The following is a 20410-nucleotide window of genomic DNA, read 5'->3' on the forward strand; positions in this document are numbered from 1 at the left end:
AATGCATTAGCCTGCAATGATTGGATCCCAAAAATTGTACCACACCATCCTAACCCCCACCGTGACGTCACAGTCCAACCCACAATTCCCACATCATGAAGTCACGGTATTGAAAGATTTGGGTTGATCAGCAGATCTTTATTCATCTGCCTATCATCCCCATCCGCTTCCCACAATAACCCTACCAATCATGACAGTGACTGAGCCTTGAAATAAAAACCAGTTACCGTTTTAATGTTGCATTTTAAGAAATCCTCAAACTGCTTCCCAGGCTATGTTGTGCTAAGGTGCAATTTGAAACTGCCATGGGACACTCTGACACTGCCAGCAGACCAGATTCATAACTAATATGCCGAATTATTAAATGATACTATGTTTGCTGCCTTTCCCTTACACCCGTGAGCTCGGCTCTGTGACCTCGAAGGTATCATAAGTTGTTCATTCATTCCCTCTCGTACAATCCGGGGAACGTGTACTTTTGCAATGTGCTTGCAGCTCCTGTGGCTGCTAAACAAATTAAACGTGTGAGTTAATTTCTACTAAAGCAGCATGCTTTGAGGCCAGGCCTGTTTACAGCACCCCGATGTAATGTTAAACCCTGCATACTTACCTGTAAACCATCTTTATCATTTCTATGCTATCTACTTAAAATTCAATTTTTTAGGGCATTCTCAAGTTAAACACCTAAAATTATTTAACCATCAGGGAGTCCCCCTTTCTTTTAATGTGCTATTCCCTCAACTGATATGTGCGCGCCCCTTTTGCACGTTGAGTTTGTCGTTTCCACTGCATTATTCCACTCCTTTTTATTGATTTATCAATAATTAACTATTTTTCCCCACCCAATCCCCATTCTGCTACTGTCTTTTTAGGGATCCACACTTTTTTGTCTTGTCATGTCACCTCCATCTTCCTTCCAGTTCTCCCATGACCCCGCTATCAGTATACACTCCTGCCCATCCTTGGCACAAGAGACCCATAATTCTTCATAATTTTCTGTATCCTCAGGTTGAGCAATAACCCAATCATAAACTACATTACCCTTGGTTAGTTTGGTAGTACACTTCTCTTCATTGTTTACCCCATAAACATTCAGGGCAGCATACATTGTCCTCTCTGTTTGTTAGTGTAAAGTCCCAAAGTACTCTTGCCAATGCAGAAGGTGACAAGCATGATGACCAACGTGGGGAAAGTCCCCTTGGTTACTCCTAAGAGCCAACCAGGCACCCAGGCAAAAAGGGTGTCTAGCCAATCCATTTGCTTCGTTTGACATCTTCAAATGCGATCTCTGCATTTCATTTATAGCTGCGTGTAAAGTTCCATTTGTTGCATGTCCATTGGGCACTGTTGTGCACCAATTGCTGCCAATCTTTGAACACACCCCTCCCTCCATGGCAGTAGGTAAATCCAGAATATAACGATTTTGAAGTCCCAGCAGATGCAGTGGCCTTAGTTCTTCCTTTACTGAGTTCAGGCCTCTTGCTATTGAGTTCCCCAATCACAGTAACTCATACCGCGTTAACTGTAAGCATTTTGCATTGGCTGCACCCTACTGATAGCAATAAGGAAACAAAGAAAGTGGTTGCTTTTCGAAAATATCTGATACTCCACTGGAAACGCTGCCAGACTTTCTGCACTATTTTCGGACCAATAATTTTTACTACATTTCCTCCTACTAAACAGCCCTTACATTGTTTGTTCCTTATCGCGCTGTAACACTTTCTCCTTCAACTCAATGAATGATTTTCTCAACAAAATCTCTGTATTGTTGTTGCTGTCTCTGGGCACCAACTCCAGGATTTGGAACCAGTGAAAATTCTGCTTTGATCTTGTATTAAGACCGCAGGCAGCCTGTATGAAATGCTGTGCCCCACCCTGTGATTTCTTTATCAGATATATAGCTGTGTTGCGTGGATTCTTGCATGATACCTTGCTGCCATAGGGCATGAAGTGTCTCATTCATGTCCTCATCTGCTTCTCTTGAGAGGGGGTATTGCTTCACTCATGGCAGTAGTGCTCCCTATTTTATTTTGATGTGAACTGCCCTCTGCCTCTATCAGTATTCCCACATCGTGGGGTCCTGTAGTTCATAATTTCTTTGGGACCTTCTCCAAATCTTCCTGCATGTACTTTCTCTCTTTTTTCACTAATTGGGTCATCCGTGGTATTGCTCTTTCTTTATCTGAACTGGATTTATCCTCATCTTTTGTAGAAAACAATTATTTGTCTGTAGCTCCCACAAGTGTTAGTGTGGGATCTCTGCACAATATTGATCGCCCCTCCATGTTATTGTCATCTGTAGCAACCAATATCATGTATTTTCTCAATACCACTTCTTCCAGGTACAGGAGTGTATGTATGTCTGGTGTGACAGTTGAGGGGCATTGTGGTCTGACCATAAATTAATTTGACAGCCGAAAGACCTTTCCCTGCATTCCTGGGACCCTTCCTAGTAGTACCTGGACCCCGTACAAAAAATCTCTGTGTGCGTAGCTATCTTTCTCAGTGGGCTGTGTGTATAGTATGCCTGCATCATTACTACCACCCTAGTCCGGTACATTCGAGGAGTGCTGCACACCATGCCTTTTTCTGCAAATTAAATTGTGGATTTTAATTTCCTTAACAAGTCTCTGCCCAAGGTGTTAAAAGGTGTGTCTTTTTAATTTAATAGTGGTGCTATAATCTGCTGCGTCACTATTTTCAATTGTAGATCTTTTATTAGAGGAATAGCTTGAATAATCCCCAAAAAGCCTTGCATGTCCAATTTCTTGTTGTATAATGGGAACCTCCCTTCTTTTATACAGGATTTAGTTGCTCCAGTGCTGGTGCCTGCAGTATACTTAGGATACCCTGTGATCAAGCTACCATTCCCCCTTGTGCTGATGCTTATTCCTGGGTTGGCGTAACCTGTGTCGGTACTGGCTGCACTTGCACTTGCTGCTGCGGCACTATTTGTGTTGAGGTTGTGTGTATGTCTGTACGTACTGCTGCTGTGACTGTACCCCTCGCTGCTGTTCTGCTTGTTGAATGAGTGGGCATGTTCGGGGATATTGACCAAAATTCCTGCAAACAAAGCACTGTCCTCCAAACCGGGGCCCAATTCCCCTATATCCAAACCCTCTTCCCCTTGGGTAACAACCCGTTACTGACTAATATTGCCCCATGTACATGTATGCTCCTCCTCCCTGCACAAACCCAGGCTGTTTTTGTATCTTTTGTACCCCCCACTGTGGGTTATATGGTGTCTGTGTATATCCCCCTTGTTGTACTACTGTAGTCACTAGAAGCCCCCCCTGTTGGGTGGTGGAACACTAACAGGTCCCGTAAGTACTGCTCCTTCCATGTTTATTTTCGGCAGTTTTTTCTGCACTAGTTTATTTTCTACTTTTACCACGTTGTCCACTGCTTCCTTTTCTTTTTCCTGTTTTCTTTTACAATAATGCACAATGGTCGCTTGTATTTCAAGCCCTCCCTTTGCTTCGATCCTACTATTTTTTTGAGTGAAGCCGGTACATCTGCGGGGAGTCCTCTGACTAAAATGTGATAGAATAGGGGTATCTTATCGTCCCAAGATTGTTTATTCTCTTGCGTCCACATCTCCTGAATCAATCGTATTTATTCTGCAGGATCTTCATCTGCCTTCATCTTTCGTGGTAATATTGAACCCATATCTGAGGTGTCTGGATACAGCTCTCTCAGAGCCTTCCACATGTGTGCTCGAAAGTTGTTAAAAGGTGCCCCGTCATGTATGTTACTGCTCGATTTCCCTCCTGCATACCCTGCTTGTTGCCAAATGTTGTCACTTCGTTCCCCTACCAATACTGCTTATAAACTCTTAATGGTCCGTATGGCTAGCCGAATCCCTGCTGTTTCCTTTTCAAATACATATATCCACTTGCCATTAATGAGGGTAAACTGTAGATCAAATCATCTCTGTCCATTGTTGCCAGGGAACGTATTGTACTTCTCCTTTTGCCTTCTGTAGAAGGAGCAACTGAGTTTGTGCTCCTTACGCCCCCTCCGTGGTCTCTTTGCTACTGCCAGCCTCACCTTTCTGCTTCAGAGCCTATTGCCCCAGTTCCCTGTTCGTTTTTCCTCTCTTCACCTTCTTTTCTCCTCCTTTCTCTGTCCTCATGAGTTGAATCGCAAGAGTCAAATTCATCATCCCTACAGTCATTGTCACTACTGTCCTCCCAATCTGATGCAGTATTGTCACCCTCTGTTGTCTGTTGCTCATCCTCTTCCATGTCCTGCCCCGAACTGTCAATTTTAAATGTTATGTGTCATGCTGTCCATCCCTCCTTGTCATCCCCTTTTCCTTGATCCTTTCCTTTCTTTTTTATTTCCCTTACCATTACTTTTTCCGCTTCTCTAAACATTTTATCCAGTTGCTGCTTTGTTCTTTATTTGATGTCTGCTAAATATGTTTTACTCCCTTTCTCCTGTTTGTCTCTTGAACGGGATTCCTGCTCTGTATTGATTTTCTTTGTCTTTTCCCTATTTGGAGACACCCGCCTGGGGTTTGTATATCCCGTCGCTGGCTTCTATAATAGATATAATTTTTATGGAGTGGGCGGATCCCCGCCCTTTTCCTCCTTTCCTTCTTCTTCCTTTTTCTCTCCCTTAATTTCTTCGTAAAGTTTCCAAAGACCTGAACTATCCTGCTTCTTTTTAAGCTTTGCACCTTTTATATGTAGCTAACAAGTACGAATACATACTGTCGATTATATCTTTTTGAAATGTTCCCTCTCCAGGCCATTCCTGATAACACTTTTCCACTGTGTCATTTACCCACTGAAAGTGGTATTTTAATATTTTATTGCAATATTGGAGCAATATTTTGCACATGTGATCAAGGGTGTGTCCATCCATTGGGATGACTTTATTGCACCCTCTTCCGGATTGTTAGAGTACTCTTCCCTCCCCCTTTTCTTCTGAACCCTTCTTATTTAAATCTTAAAACTCTTTTATCCTCATTCACTCGCTTCCACTCACTCAATCTTATAATTGCTGCTTACCTTGTTCACCCTATTTCATTTGCACTGGCCTTCTCCTCAGGCCCTGCCCTCTCACAGCTCTTGTACCACTCTTGCATAGTGGCCCTGTCCACAGGCGCGTCCTGTTAGTTTTGATTAGTACACAAATGGCCCTCTCCACAGGCTTGCCACCTTAACAATAATGCCCTCTGTTAGTATGCAGAGAGTGCGGTTGCCCCTCTCTTCGTTCAGCCGTGCCTCCTTCACGCACTACACAGCTCTTCCAATATTTTCATGTTAATTCAGCTCTGGCCTTTCTGTAATTTCCACATCCACAATAAACAAAAAACTGCAACAACTTCCACTTTATGATGATTAACTGCGGCTGACTCCCAAAAACGCTAACGCATATGCTTCCCCTTTCTCTTCTCCCTTTAATACTCCTTAACCAAAAAGAAAAGAAAAATGACACAACTATACCAATTGCCGGCACTACATGACACTCTTGTCTAGCAAGGTTCACCACTTACTACGCAACCCTCTGCTCTAACGCAGATGTGCCACTGTCCACCTGCTCCCTGTCGGATAAATGGACCTACTATCTACGACTACTACGGCCAATCGCCCTCCACCTCTTGAGGATGTGTCCTATAAACCATAAAAATAATACACCCCCCCCAGCACGTTCATGCATGGGTAAACTCACGTATCCTTCTTTGGAAATTCTCGAGGCCTATCTACCTCAGAGTCTACCATTAAAGGTCAGCACACCCTTCTGAGCGCAGGGAGCATTTAGACCAGCACAGACCTTTGCGAGCTCAGCATTTGCGCTGAGTACTGGTCTGGACACGCTGACCCGCATCGCTCTTGGGGACTGGCTGCAATCCCCATGTTCGGTAGGGAAAGCTGGAGTAACTCCCCATACTGGCAACCACAAAACATAGTGCAGGTTACCTTAAAAACTCACTAATACAATTACAAAAGTAATCAAAAAAGGAGTGTACACAAGCAAAAAGTACACAGGCAAAAAGTAAAGCAATTTATTCAGGGTCCAGGCACAGTTGGGAAAGCAAAATTCACACTGAACGTGGAACAAAACTGCATGAAAAGTGCTATCGGAGAAACACCCCTAAATCAAAAGCTTTTAGAATCATCTTAACTAAATAACATCAAAACACATTGAAACATTTGATCAAACCTTTGACCGAACATCATTGGAGCAAACATGTAATTCCCCTATATCGGAATATAATCTCAGACAACATAAAAATAGGCAATTTGAGATTGGGATGGCTGAATTACGCAGATGATTTTTACTCCTAGACTACACTCCTAATGGTTTACAAACCAAACTGAAAGCCCTTGAACATTTTGCAAGAGTGAATGGCCTATGTATCAATATTGGGAAAACCAAAATCATACCATTTATAGGCAAAGGTAAATGCCCTTGTTCCATTAACTATAAATGGATGATTATGGATCAGCAAATTGAAGTAGTCAGTTGTTATAAGTACCTAGGCATGATTATCGATCAGAAACCTAGTTGGAAACAACATTGGAAGAACATAAAATCGAAATGTAAGTCACTTTATTGGCCAACAAGGTGGTGTTTCAGTCAATACCGTTCTGTAACTATATTCATCTAAGGTGTTATTGTGCTTACTTTATGTAGCAGAAATATGGGGAGTAAGATATGTAAATGAAATGAATCAATTTGAAGCAAAACTGTTAAAGATTTTATTCAGAATGCCTAAATCCTCACCGAGAGAATATCTATTATTAGAATATGATTTTATGGGTGCTACCGACATTTTAGAGTATAAAACAGCAATGCTATATGTGAAATTATGTACTTTAATGAATAATACTTTTGTTGTCGAAATAATGCGTGGTATCGTCACAAAAATGATTCTGCTGGATTCTGGTATTATAGCAGTGATGCATAGGGTGCATCTTAAATGGGCTAAAGATAATGCAGCCTCATGGCTACAAAACACCCACGCCAAGACCAAACGCTTACTGAAAACTGATATATTATATCATGCTAAAAAATGAAAAATTAATAATCTTGCGACCAAAACAAATAGTGGGTTGTTTTTGAAGTTCTGGTCCACTGATTCGATAAAGCCTAAGTATCAAACAGCCTACCCTGATTGTAATACTGTAAGACTTGGGGCCTCAATACAAGCATGGCGGTCCCGGAACTCTGGTAGCGGTAAGCATGCCAGTACCGTAGTTCCAGGACCGCCATACTACGTGCTCTGCTCACGGGTAACGTTTCACCTACAAGTTTTTTATGGCGGGTGTAATGGCACCCGTGAGCAGAGCACGTCGGATGCACCGGCACAACTCTGTATGTGCCGGTGCATCCGACCTCCCTATCCCCATTCAGCCCTATTGGGCAGAATGGGGATCAGGAGGCCCTTGATTCCGGCACCCGCAAATGGGCAATTACTGGGTTCGCCGAGCTCGGCATGACCCGGTTCTTGCCCATTTGCGGGTGCTGGAAAAAATGCAACTCCGGCAGCAGCCGTGCCCTCATTAAGGGCACGGCTACCGCCAGAGTTGTAATGAGGCCCATTATCTCTTATTCAAATCTAACATGCGAGACACTGGAGGTCTTAGGGGGCAAATTGGGAATTGATATAAAGATGAGACATTGCAGACTATGTGGGATGATAACCACAGAGTCAGCTGAGCATATTATATGTCACTGCGAGAGCCTCAACTTGCTAAGAAGTAAATATTTGAAGGTGTATGATAATACCCATGAGGATGCAAATAAGCATGATATATGGCAAGCAATATTGCAGGGAAATGATCAGAATCTAATGTTCAATTTGCTGATGTTTTATGAACTTGCTTTATCTATTTTAATAGAGTTGTCTGCTGGCATCCTGTTTTAATTAGATTTATATGTATTCAATTTTATTTGTTGTATCTCTAGTATTTTATGATTTGGAGTTGCTATATTGATGTATTTATATGTAAAGCCACATGTGGCTGAGCACATATTAAATAAACAAATAAATAAATACATATTGGAATATGTATTACCACCATAAACCTCCACCGTGACATCACAGTCCAACCCACAATTCCCACATCACGAAGCCAATGTTTTGAAACATTTGGGATGACCAGCGGATCTTTATTCATCTGCTGCCGATCATCCCCATCCGCTTCCCATGAGAACACTAGCGATCATGACAGTGACAGAGACATGAACTAAAGACAAGTTACCATTTTAATGTTGCATCTTAAGAACATTTCAAACTGCTTCCCAGGACGAAATGTGCTAAGGGGAAACCTGACCCCGCCATGGGACACTCTGAAACTGCCAGAAGACCACTTTCATAACTAATATACCAAATTATTAAATGTTACATTCACTGCCTTTCCCCCCCGCAGCGTGAGCTCGGCTTCGTGACCTAGAAAATATCATAAGTTGTTCATTCATTCCCTCTCGTATGATCCTGGGAACGTGCCCTTTTTCAATGTGCTTTAGCTCCTGTTTCTACTAAGCAAATTGTTAAGGTAGAGATTGTTGGAGGTCCACCAATCCTGAATCGTGGATAGATAGCCAGGAATGAGCAAAAGAGGAGAGGAGGATGAGGGGAGCCTGAAAGTGAGCTGAGTGTCATCTGCATAACAATGAAAGTTAGAGGAGAAGGTAGAGATAAGGTCCAAAGGGCCCAAGTAGACATTGAGTCAGGGTAGAGGTTAGAGTCCTGGGGAACACCACATGTTGAGAGAGTGGTGGTGGAGAGAAAGGACCCAAGTTGGATCTCGAGGGTCGGTCCAAGAGGAAGGAGTACAACCACTCCAGGGCCTAATCTGTGATTTCCAAGTTCTCACAGAGTCGATTGATGATGGTTGGCGTGGTTGACCGTGTCAAAAGCAGAGAAAAGGTCACGGAGGGTGAGGACAGAAGGAAGGCTTGAATCAAGATTAGATAGCAGATCTTCACGGGTGTTCAGGAGAGCGGTTTACGTGCCTCTGGCTTCTCTGAACCCAGACTGATGGTCATGGAGACAACCAACAGATTCAGTGTGGAGAGTAAGCTGGGAGATGGGCAGCTTTTCCAGGAGTTTTCTCAGGAAAGGGGTGATTGAGATTGGGCGATAATTTGCCAGACAGGTAGGATCGGCAGAAGACTTTTTAAGGAGGGGGTGTGCAAGAGAGTGTTTGAGGAGAGAGGGGAAATTTTCAGTGGCAAAAGAGTGATTGCAGACTGGAGTGAGGGAGTCAATGTGGTCCTTGATGGTTCAGGAGGAGCAGGGGAGCACCTGTTTGGATGACACTTTCATAGATCAGACTTGCCTAGAGACCTTGTCCGGTGTAGTCGAAGAGAAAGAGGAGAAGGGAGGATGTCCCGAGTTTTAGTGGTGAAGCGAGAAGCCGTAGGGCCTGGGAGTGAACAGGAGAGGTGGAGACTGCAGAAGGATTGCCTAGCTCCGTGCAGATCATAAAGGGTCTGGCTGTGTTGTTAGAGGCCACAGAGACTTAGGCATGGATCTGGGCTCTCTTCTTGGACTGGACAAAGATTCTGTATTGCCTTTGGAGCAGGCGACAGGCCAGTTTGTCAGAGAATGTGCCTGATGCCCTCACTTCCTCTCAGCCACCCTACACTTGTATTATTATTATTATTATTATTATTATTATTATTATTATTATTATTATTGGTTATTTTTAACATGCTTAATACCCAGAGGTTTCTAAGAGTGGACACAGGGATCAAACCTGTGTTGCTCCATGTTGTCTTGCTTCTGAGGCGAGCGTGTTGCCCCAGAGCTATCCTCCTGAGACACTTGCGTTTCAGGGCGGCAAGGTCAGAGCCATACCAAGTGTTGCTCTTGGAGGTAGGCTTCAGACAAATTCTCATGACACCGGTAGGGACTACCAGAGTGTTGGAGATAGAAAGATGCAGGTTAGAGAGGGCTTTGTCAGAGTCAGGCTTAGGAGGGGCAGAGAAAGGCATCCACTGACACACACTTCATGTGCCGAATGATCGAGAAGGTAGGTGGCAGTGCCGGGGTGGGCTTAGCCTGGGTAACAGAGAGCATCAGATGAGAGGAGAGCAGAAAGTGGTCAGTCCAAGAGAGAGTAGTGCTGAGAGGGTTCGAGAGGGGGATGTCTGAGGAGATGAAAACATCCAAGGTATGCCCGGCATAGTGTGTCAGACCAAGGGTAGAATGGAAAGAGAGAGAGAGTGTCGTTGAGGTTGCAGTAGAGCCCCGAGGAGGGATTAAAAGCATCCAGGTGGATGTTGAGGTCTCAGAAGAGAAGAATTTGGGAGGTAGAGGCAAGGAGAGGAGAGGTTAGCCCACTCTGAGAGGTAGAGGGTGGCCTTGCCAGGTGGCCTGTAGATGGTGGCCACAGTCAGAGAGAGGCCAGGAGAGATATAGAGCCTGCAGGGCAGACATTCAAAGGAGGAGTAGGCCTGCATAGGAAAAACAGAAGCAGGGATCCACTCTGGAAAGATCAGAGCTAGTCCACCTCCTGGACGGTTGGTTCTGGGTTCGGAGAGGATCTTGTAGCCATCAGGGAGGAGAGTGTCAAAACACGTGACAGAGCTGGCCATGAACCAAGTCTCAGTGAAAGCGAGGACATCTTGGTCAAGTTCTTTGAGGAGGTGGCAGATGTTAGAGGAGTGTTTGACAGCAGAGGGAGAGTTGAGAGTAGCGACATGGAACAGGTTGCCACATTTAAAAGACTTCCGTGGAGGGTTACAGGCTTGAGGTACACCCTACGGAAGTGGTAGATGGGCCAGAGAGTGGGCAGAGGTGGTAGAAGGAGGTGGCAGAGTGGCCAGGGAAGATGAGGAGGGTGCCAGAGAGGCAGCAGACGAAGTAGGTGCCAGAGGGGCCAGAGAGGTGCTAGTAGGAGGTGCAGGAGAAGGAAGAAAGTTGATAAAATGTGGGAGACGCCTATCAAAAAGGGGGAGATTGGGTTGAGAGCCCAGGGCCAAGACGGTGCCATTCAGATAGACATTAATGACGGTCTTAGAAGAGTGGAAGGGGGCCAAGAGGACCTCCCACCGAGTGCCACCATTAATGGGAGAGGAGGAAAAAGGAGAGAGAACAGAGACCATATTACGGGTCCAGAAGTCTGGAGAGGGAACGACAAAGAGGATGTCGGTGAGAGTCTGTCTGGAGGAAGCACTGATATGGGTTTCAGCGATAGGGAGACCTGGGTTGGAGACCAGGATGTCCCTCTTGAACTTCTTCCTTCCCAAGTTAGTGAGAGGGATAGGATGGGAGATAGAGTAGCAGTTGAAGAAGATAGGGGAAACTGAAAGCACCATAGATGGTGCAAGGAGGATTTAGGAGGAGGTGGGAGTGAATAGGAGGGACGCCCAGCACCGCGCAGAGGGGTTGGTCACACAGTAGGGAACACACAGAGGGGCAGGCAGGTACACTCAACAGTACAAAGGCACTCCCAACAGGGAGGGGATCAGGGGAGTGGGAGAGGCCTAATGAGGCACAGCTTGCAGTACCACAGTTGCCATATGGCAAAACCAGATTCAACCTTCCTAAAAAGAGGGAAAACGGCCTAGTTTTCAAACATAGCAGCAATGCAAAAGGATGAGTCTTTCCTGAGGAGATGTGGGGGGCTAAACCATACAGATTACTGAGATGCTTATGTGTGGTGTGGTAAATGACACAGGAATGCAATAGGGTGTGTGTGGGTCATTTTAGTGGGGTTCAGTGAGTGCTGCCTCCCTGAATCCCTACCTAATTGGTCACAGCAGGTTGGCGGCTACTAGCTTCCTGCTTCCCCAGCTCACAACGGCAGACACCATCTGGAGTTGCTTTCACTGGAGATGTCCTTAGCCTCAGGGTCCTTCACTGAGGGGGCTGCCTAGGGTGGCCAACTGTAAGGGCCAGGTGACCAATCGGAACGCTGTGGGCGGGAGGGGAAGGAGAAACACTAAAGCAGCAACAAGGGGAGGGGGAGCAGGGACACACGTGCTGCAGCACAGAACATATTTAAAATTGAAAAGCACTTACATTGCCTCAAGTCGCCTGAAGCTCACCCCAGCACCGGAGAGTGATGAATGGTTCTGGGGCTGAAAAGTCAGGAAACCTTCGCAGAGGACAGGCCGGTGGCCAATGGGAGCACGGTGGGCAGGAGGGGAAGGAGAAACACCGAAGCAGGGACAAGGGGAGGGGGAGTGGGGACACACACGCTGTGGCACGGAAAAAATGTACAATATTGAGTCAAAAAAATCTTGAGCACCATGAAAAAGTGCCCCACAGTTTCAAATAGCAATTTGTTACTTTTCATAGCTGACTGTTTGAGTACTACACAATGGGGAGTTTTTGATTCTTATTTTTGAAAAAGATGTTTTTAGTACCAACAATGGTCAAATCTACTAGGTGTGCAGCGAAGTAACTGAACAAAGCTAAGCAGACTGGCCCGTTTGACCAAAAAAGCTGTCCATGCTAGCATGTTGGGCCGGGCCCTTCAGGCATTGAGCTATTGGCTGCCTTGCAGATATGGGAGATGGCTATTGTTGGAATTACATTTGAACTTGCTATCAACAAGATACCTTAGCACAATATGGTCATATATTCTCTGCTGGTGGCGCATTTCACCTTAATGCAGTGGTGATGGAAAATATATGGCACCTTCTGATACCTTGCCTGGCTTCGGTATGTATAAGGGCCAACTGTTTTGAAACAGAAATGCGGGCACCCCGGATAGTAAGGTAGAGGACATTTGATTAGATTTTGTCCAGAGTGCTGATCCCAAACTTTGCCCCACTCTCGTGAGGTTTATGGTGGCAATCAAAGGACTTTTGTTGGGGTACAGCTGATGGGAATTTTGTTTTAGCCAGCATAACCATCCATATACGCATGCTCCCACATGTATTCTCCCAAAAACGATGATATAGTGGTATTGTGGTTGAGATTGTGGTTTTATATTGTGTTTATGATTTTTTAATACGTATTGAATTTGTTTACTTCAGACTTAATATAGTAAAATGTATTGTATGTTGTGAAAAAAATATTTGTAATTAAGCGTTAAGCACCCATTCCAAGGGCTGGAACCGGTATTAATACCCTGAGTTAAAGGCCCAAGTGAAACTGGGGCATTCAGCAAAGACCCCAGAATGTTTACTCCCGTTCCAGCCCTTGGAATGGATTCTTAACGCTATTAGCACCCGTCCCATGAGCTGGGACGGGGCAAACTGGAAAGTATTTGCTTTTCATGAACGGATCACCTGAGTTCTGTTCACGGAAAGAAAATACTATACAAACATGGCTGCCATGGAATTGGAAAGCGGGCCAATTCCATTTCCATGGCATCCAAACGGAGCAGGGACAGAAGCTGCAGGGCTGTGGCAGCGGCACCACCCGCCACAGCAATCAGGTAAGTGGGGATTAAGGGATGTGGGGAAGCATTACTGTTGGGTCAGTGGGGGGGGGGTGATGGCGGGCTGGGGAACCAGCCATCAGGCGCCTTGGAACTCGGGCTTCTGATTGGCTGGCTCTCCCACAAAGGGTGCTAATGCAATTGATTTTATTATTGTTGTATGGCTGTATTGTTTGTTGTAAAACCTCTATAATGAATTGTATTTTCCAGCTCAGTATTTTTAAGATGTTATATTGTATTGATGTTTTGTGTACACCATACATTTAAAATAAAACAAAGTTTGCAAGATAAAGAAAAGGTGGGTAGATCAAAGGTGTAAGCAACTGCTAGCAGATGTAGAAAGCCTGACAGGCACTATAATAGGAAAGTAGAGCAAAAGTAAATGTGCCAGCTGATGAATATAGGCAGAGAAAATGTCCTGACAGCAAGGCATAGGGGGATGTAGAGGCAGTGACTCAACTATATAAACAGCAGCGATTTATGCAGAAACAAACAGGATAAAGACACATAAGGCAACATACACTATAATCAGGGGGATGGTACAGACAGAAATCAATAGATATGGGCAGGGTAATGGTGCAGTCAGCAACGTGTTGACAGAACAATGATAGAAGTAGCAACACGTTGGCAGAGCAAAGGTACAGATAGCAATAGAAAAGCAGAGTAAAGGCACAGGCAACAGCAGATAGGCAGAGCAAAGGTACAGGCACCAACCAGAGGCATTGCTAGAGAGGGGCTGGCAGGTTTATAGCCCCAGGTGGGGCTATAATCTGCTGCGTCACTATTTTCAATCGTAGATCTTTTGTTAGAGGAATAGCTTGAATAATCCCCAAAAAGCCTTGCATGTCCAATTTCTTGTTGTATAATGGGAACCTCCCTTCTTTTATACAGGATTTAGTTGCTCCAGTGCTGGTGTCTGCAGTATACTTAGGATACCCTGTGATCAAGCTACCATTCCCCCTTGTGCTGATGCTTATTCCTGGGTTGGCGTAACCTGTGTCGGTACTGGCTGCACTTGCACTTGCTGCTGCAGCACTATTTGTGTTGAGGTTGTGTGTATGTCTGTACGTACTGCTGCTGTGACTGTACCCCTCCCTGCTGTTCTGCTTGTTGAATGAGTGGGCATGTTCCGGATATTGACCAAAATTCCTGCAAACAAATCACTGTCCTCCAAACCGGGGCCCAATTCCCCTATATCCAAACCCTCTTCCCCTTGGGTAACATCCCCTTCCTGACTGATATTGCCCCATGTACATGTATGCTCCTCCTCCCTGCACAAACCCAGGCTGTTTTTGTATCTTTTGAAGCCCCCACTGTGGGTTATATGGTGTCTGTGTATATCCCCCTTGTTGTACTACTGTAGTCACTAGAAGCCCCCCCCTGTTGGGTGGTGGAACACTAACAGGTCCCGTAAGTACTGCTCCTTCCATGTTTATTTTCGGCAGTTTTTTCTGCACTAGTTTATTTTCTACTTTTACCACGTTGTCCACTGCTTCCTTTTCTTTTTCCTGTTTTCTTTTACAATAATGCACAATGGTCGCTTGTATTTCAAGCCATCCCTTTGCTTCGATCCTACTATTTTTTTGAGTGAAGCCGGTACATCTGCGGGGAGTCCTCTGACTAAAATGTGATAGAATAGGGGTATCTTATCGTCCCAAGATTGTTTATTCTTTTGCGTCCACATCTCTTGAATCGATCGTATGTATTCTGCAGGATCTTCATCTGCCTTCATCTTTCGTGGCAATATTGAACCCATATCTGAGGTGTCTGGATACAGCTCTCTCAGAGCCTTCCACATGTGTGCTCGAAAGTTGTTAAAAGGTGCCCCGTCATGTATGTTACTGCTCGATTTCCCTCCTGCATACCCTGCTTGTTGCCAAATGTTGTCACTCTGTTCCCCTACCAATACTGTTTATAAACTCTTAATGGTCCGTATGGCTAGCCGAATCCCTGCTGTTTCCATATATCCACTTGCCATTAATGAAGGTAAACTGTAGATCAAATCATCTCTGTCCATTGTTGCCAGGGAACGTATTGTACTTCTCCTTTTGCCTTCTGTAGAAGGAGCAACTGAGGTTGTGCTCCATACGCCCCCTCCGTGGTTTCTTTGCTACTGCCAGCCTCACCTTTCTGCTTCAGAGCCTATTGCCCCAGTTCCCTGTTTGTTTTTCCTCTCTTCACCTTCTTTTCTCCTCCTTTCTCTGTCCTCATGAGTTGAATCGCAAGAGTCAAATTCATCATCCCTACAGTCATTGTCACTACTGTCCTCCCAATCTGATGCAGTATTGTCGCCCTCTGTTGTCTGTTGCTCATCCTCTTCCATGTTCTGCCCCGAACTGTCAATTTTAAATGTTATGTGTCATGCTGTCCATCCCTCCTTGTCATCCCCTTTTCCTTGATCCTTTCCTTTCTTTTTTATTTCCCTTTCCATTACTTTTTCCGCTTCTCTAAACATTTTATCCAGTTGCTGCTTTGTTCTTTATTTGATGTCTGCTAAATATGCTTTACTCCCTTTCTCCTGTTTGTCTCTTGAACGGGATTCCTGCTCTGTATTGATTTTCTTTGTCTTTTCCCTATTTGGAGACACCCGCCTGGGGTTTGTATATCCCGTCGCTGGCTTCAATAATAGATATAATTTTATGGAGGGGGCGGATCCCCGCCCTTTTCCTCCTTTCCTTCTTCTTCCTTTTTCTCTCCATTAATTTCTTCGTAAAGTTTCCAAAGACCTGAACTATCCTGCTTCTTTTTAAGCTTTGCACCTTTTATATGTAGCTAACAAGTACGAATACATACTGTCGATTAAATCCTTTTGAAATGTTCCCTCTCCAGGCCATTCCTGATAACACTTTTCCACTGTGTCATTTACCCACTGAAAGTGGTATTTTAATATTTTATTGCAATATTGGAGCAATATTTTGCACATGTGATCAAGGGTGCGTCCATCCATTGGGATGACTTTATTGCACCCTCTTCCGGATTGTTAGAGTACTCTTCCCTCCCCCTTTTCTTCTGAACCCTTCTTATTTAAATCTTAAAACTCTTTTATCCTCATTCACTCGCTTCCACCCACTCAATCTTATAATGGCCGCTTACCTTGTTCACCCTATTTCATTTGCACTGGCCTTCTCCTCAGGCCCTGCCCTCTCACAGCTCTTGTACCACTCTTACATAGTGGCCCTGTCCACAGGCACGTCCTGTTAGTTTTGATTAGTACACAAATGGCCCTCTCCACAGGCTTGCCACCTTAACAAAAATGCCCTATGTTAGTATGCAGAGAGTACGGTTGCCCCTCTCTTCGTTCAGCCGTGCCTCCTTCATGCACTACACAGCTCTTCCAATATTTACATGTTAATTCAGCTCTGGCCTTTCTGTAATTTCCACAGCCACAATAAACAAAAAACTGCAACAACTTCCATTTTATCATGATTAACTGCTACTGACTCACCAAAAACGCTAACGCATATGCTTCCCCTTTCTCTTCTCCCTTTAATACTCCTTAACCAAAAAGAAAAGAAAAATGACACAACTATACCAATTGCCGGCACTACATGACACTCTTGTCTAACAAGGTTCATCACTTACTACGCAACCCTCTGCTCTAACGCAGATGTGCCACTGTCCACCTGCTCCCTGTCGGATAAATGGACCTACTATCTACGACTACTACAGCCAATCGCCCTCCACCTCTTGAGGGTGTGTCCTATAAACAATAAAAATAATACCCCCCCCCAGCGCGTTCATGCATGGGTATACTCACGTATCCTTCTTTGGAAATTCTCGAGGCCTATCTACCTCAGAGTCTTCCATTAAAGGTCAGCACACCCTTCTGAGCGCAGGGAGCATTTAGACCAGCACAGACCTTTGCGAGCTCAGCATTTGCAATGCCTCCTGAGTGTTGAGCTCTGAGTACTGGTCTGGACACGCTGACCCGCAACGCTCTTGGGGACTGGCTGCAATCCCCATGTTCGGTCGGGAAAGCTGGAGTAGCTCCCCATACTGGCAACCACAAAACATAGTGCAGGTTACCTTAAAAACTCACTAATACAATTACAAAAGTAATCCAAAAAGGAGTGTACACGGGCAAAAAGTAACGCAATTTATTCAGGGTCCAGGCACAGTTGGGAAAGCAAAATTCACACTGAACGTGGAACAAAAGTGCATGAAAAGTGCTATCGGAGAAACACCCCTAAATCAAAAGCTTTTAGAATCATCTTCACTAAATAACATCAAAACACATTGAAACATTTGATCAAACGTTTGACCGAACATCATTGGAGCAAACATGTATTTCCCCTATATCGGAATATAATTTCAGACAACATAAAAATAGGCAATTTGAGATTGGGATGGCTGAATTACGCGGATGATTTTTACTCCTAGACTACACTCCTAATGGTTTACAAACCAAACTGAAAGCCCTTGAACATTTTGCAAGAGTGAATGGCCTATGTATCAATATTGGGAAAACCAAAATCATACCATTTATTGGCAAAGGTAAATGCCCTTGTTCCATTAACTATAAATGGATGATTATGGATCAGCAAATTGAAGTAGTCAGTTGTTATAAGTACCTAGGCATGATTATCGATCAGAAACCTAGTTGGAAACAACATTGGAAGGACATAAAATCGAAATGTAAGTCACTTTATTGGCCAACAAGGTGGTGTTTCAGTCAATACCGTTCTGTAACTATATTCATCTAAGGTGTTATCGTGCTTACTTTATGTAGCAGAAATATGGGGAGTGAGATATGTAAATGAAATGAATCAATTTGAAGCAAAACTGTTAAAGATTTTATTCAGAATGCCTAAATCCTCATCGAGAGAATATCTATTATTAGAATATGATTCTATGGGTGCTACCGACATTTTAGAGTATAAAACAGCAATGCTATATGTGAAATTATGTACTTTAATGAATAATACTTTTGTTGTCGAACTAATGCGTGGTATCGTCACAAAAAGGATTCTGCTGGATTCTGGTATTATAGCAGTGATGCATAGGGTGCATCTTAAATGGGCTAAAGATAATGCAGCCTCATGGCTACAAAACACCCACGCCAAGACCAAACGCTTACTGAAAACTGATATATTATATCATGCTAAAAAATGAAAAATTAATAATCTTGCGACCAAAACAAATAGTGGGTTGTTTTTGAAGTTCTGGTCCACTGATTCGATAAAGCCTAAGTATCAAACAGCCTACCCTGATTGTAATACTGTAAGACTTGGGGCCTCAATACAAGCATGGCGGTCCCGGAACTCCGGTACCGGTAAGCATGCCAGTACCGTAGTTCCAGGACCGCCATACTACGTGCTCTGCTCATGGGTAACGTTTCACCTACAAGGTTTTTTATGGCGGGTGTAATGGCACCCGTGAGCAGAGCACGTCGGATGCACCGGCACAACTCTGTATGTGCCGGTGCATCCGACCTCCCTATCCCCATTCAGCCCTATGGGGATCAGGAGGCCCTTGATTCCGGCACCCGCAAATGGGCAATTACCGGGTTCGCCGAGCTCGGCATGACCCGGTTCTTGCCCATTTGCGGGTGCTGGAAAAAATGCAACTCCGGCAGCAGCCGTGCCCTCATTAAGGGCACGGCTACCGCCAGAGTTGTAATGAGGCCCATTATCTCTTATTCAAATTTAACATGCGAGACACTGGAGGTCTTAGGGGGCAAATTGGGAATTGATATAAAGATGAGACATTGCAGACTATGTGGGATGATAACCACAGAGTCAGCTGAGCATATTATATGTCACTGCGAGAGCCTCAACTTGCTAAGAAGTAAATATTTGAAGGTGTATGATAATACCCATGAGGATGCAAATAAGCATGATATATGGCAAGCAATATAGCAGGGAAATGATCAGAATCTAATGTTCAATTTGATGATGTTTTATGAACTTGCTTTATCTATTTTAATGGAGTTGTCTGCTGGCATCCTGTTTTAATTAGATTTATATGTATTCAATTTTATTTTTGTATCTCTAGTATTTTATGATTTGGAGTTGCTATATTGATGTATTTATATGTAAAGCCACATGTGGCTTAGCACATATTAAATAAACAAATACATATTGGAATATGTATTACCACCATAAACCTCCACCGTGACATCACAGTCCAACCCCCAATTCCCACATCATGAAGCCAATGTTTTGAAACATTTGGGATGACCAGCGGATCTTTATTCATCTGCTGCCGATCATCGCCATCCGCTTCCCATGAGAACACTAGCGATCATGACAGTGACAGAGACATGAACTAAAGACAAGTTACCATTTTAATGTTGCATCTTAAGAACATTTCGAACTGCTTCCCAGGACGAAATGTGCTAAGGGGAAACCTGACCCCGCCATGGGACACTCTGAAACTGCCAGAAGACCACTTTCATAACTAATATATCAAATTATTAAATGTTACATTCGCTGCCTTTCCCCCCCGCAGCGTGAGCTCGGCTCCGTGACCTAGAAAATATCATAAGTTGTTCATTCATTCCCTCTCGTATGATCCTGGGAACGTGCACTTTTTCAGTGTGCTTAAGCTCCTGTTTCTACTAAGCAAATTGTTAAGGTAGAGATTGTTGGAGGTCCACCAATCCTGAATCGTGAATAGATAGCCAGGAATGAGCGAAAGAGGAGAGGAGGATGAGGGGAGCCTGAAAGTGAGCTGAGTGTCATCTGCATAACAATGAAAGTTAGAGGAGAAGGTAGAGATAAGGTCCAAAGGGCCCAAGTAGACATTGAGTCAGGGTAGAGGTTAGAGCCCTGGGGAACACCACATGTTGAGAGAGTGGTGGTGGAGAGAAAGGACCCAAGTTGGATCTCGGAGGGTCGGTCCAAGAGGAAGGAGTACAACCACTCCAGGGCCTAATCTGTGATTTCCAAGTTCTCACAGAGTCGATTGATGATGGTTGGCGTGGTTGACCGTGTCAAAAGCAGAGAAAAGGTCACGGAGGGTGAGGACTGAAGGAAGGCTTGAATCAAGATTAGAGAGCAGATCTTCACAGGTGTTCAGGAGAGCGGTTTACGTGCCTCTGGCTCTGAAGC

This window comes from Ambystoma mexicanum, chromosome 3p (assembly GCF_040938575.1).
Source record: "Ambystoma mexicanum isolate Mex_15411 chromosome 3p, UKY_AmexF1_1, whole genome shotgun sequence".
NCBI classification, from domain to species: domain Eukaryota; kingdom Metazoa; phylum Chordata; class Amphibia; order Caudata; family Ambystomatidae; genus Ambystoma; species Ambystoma mexicanum.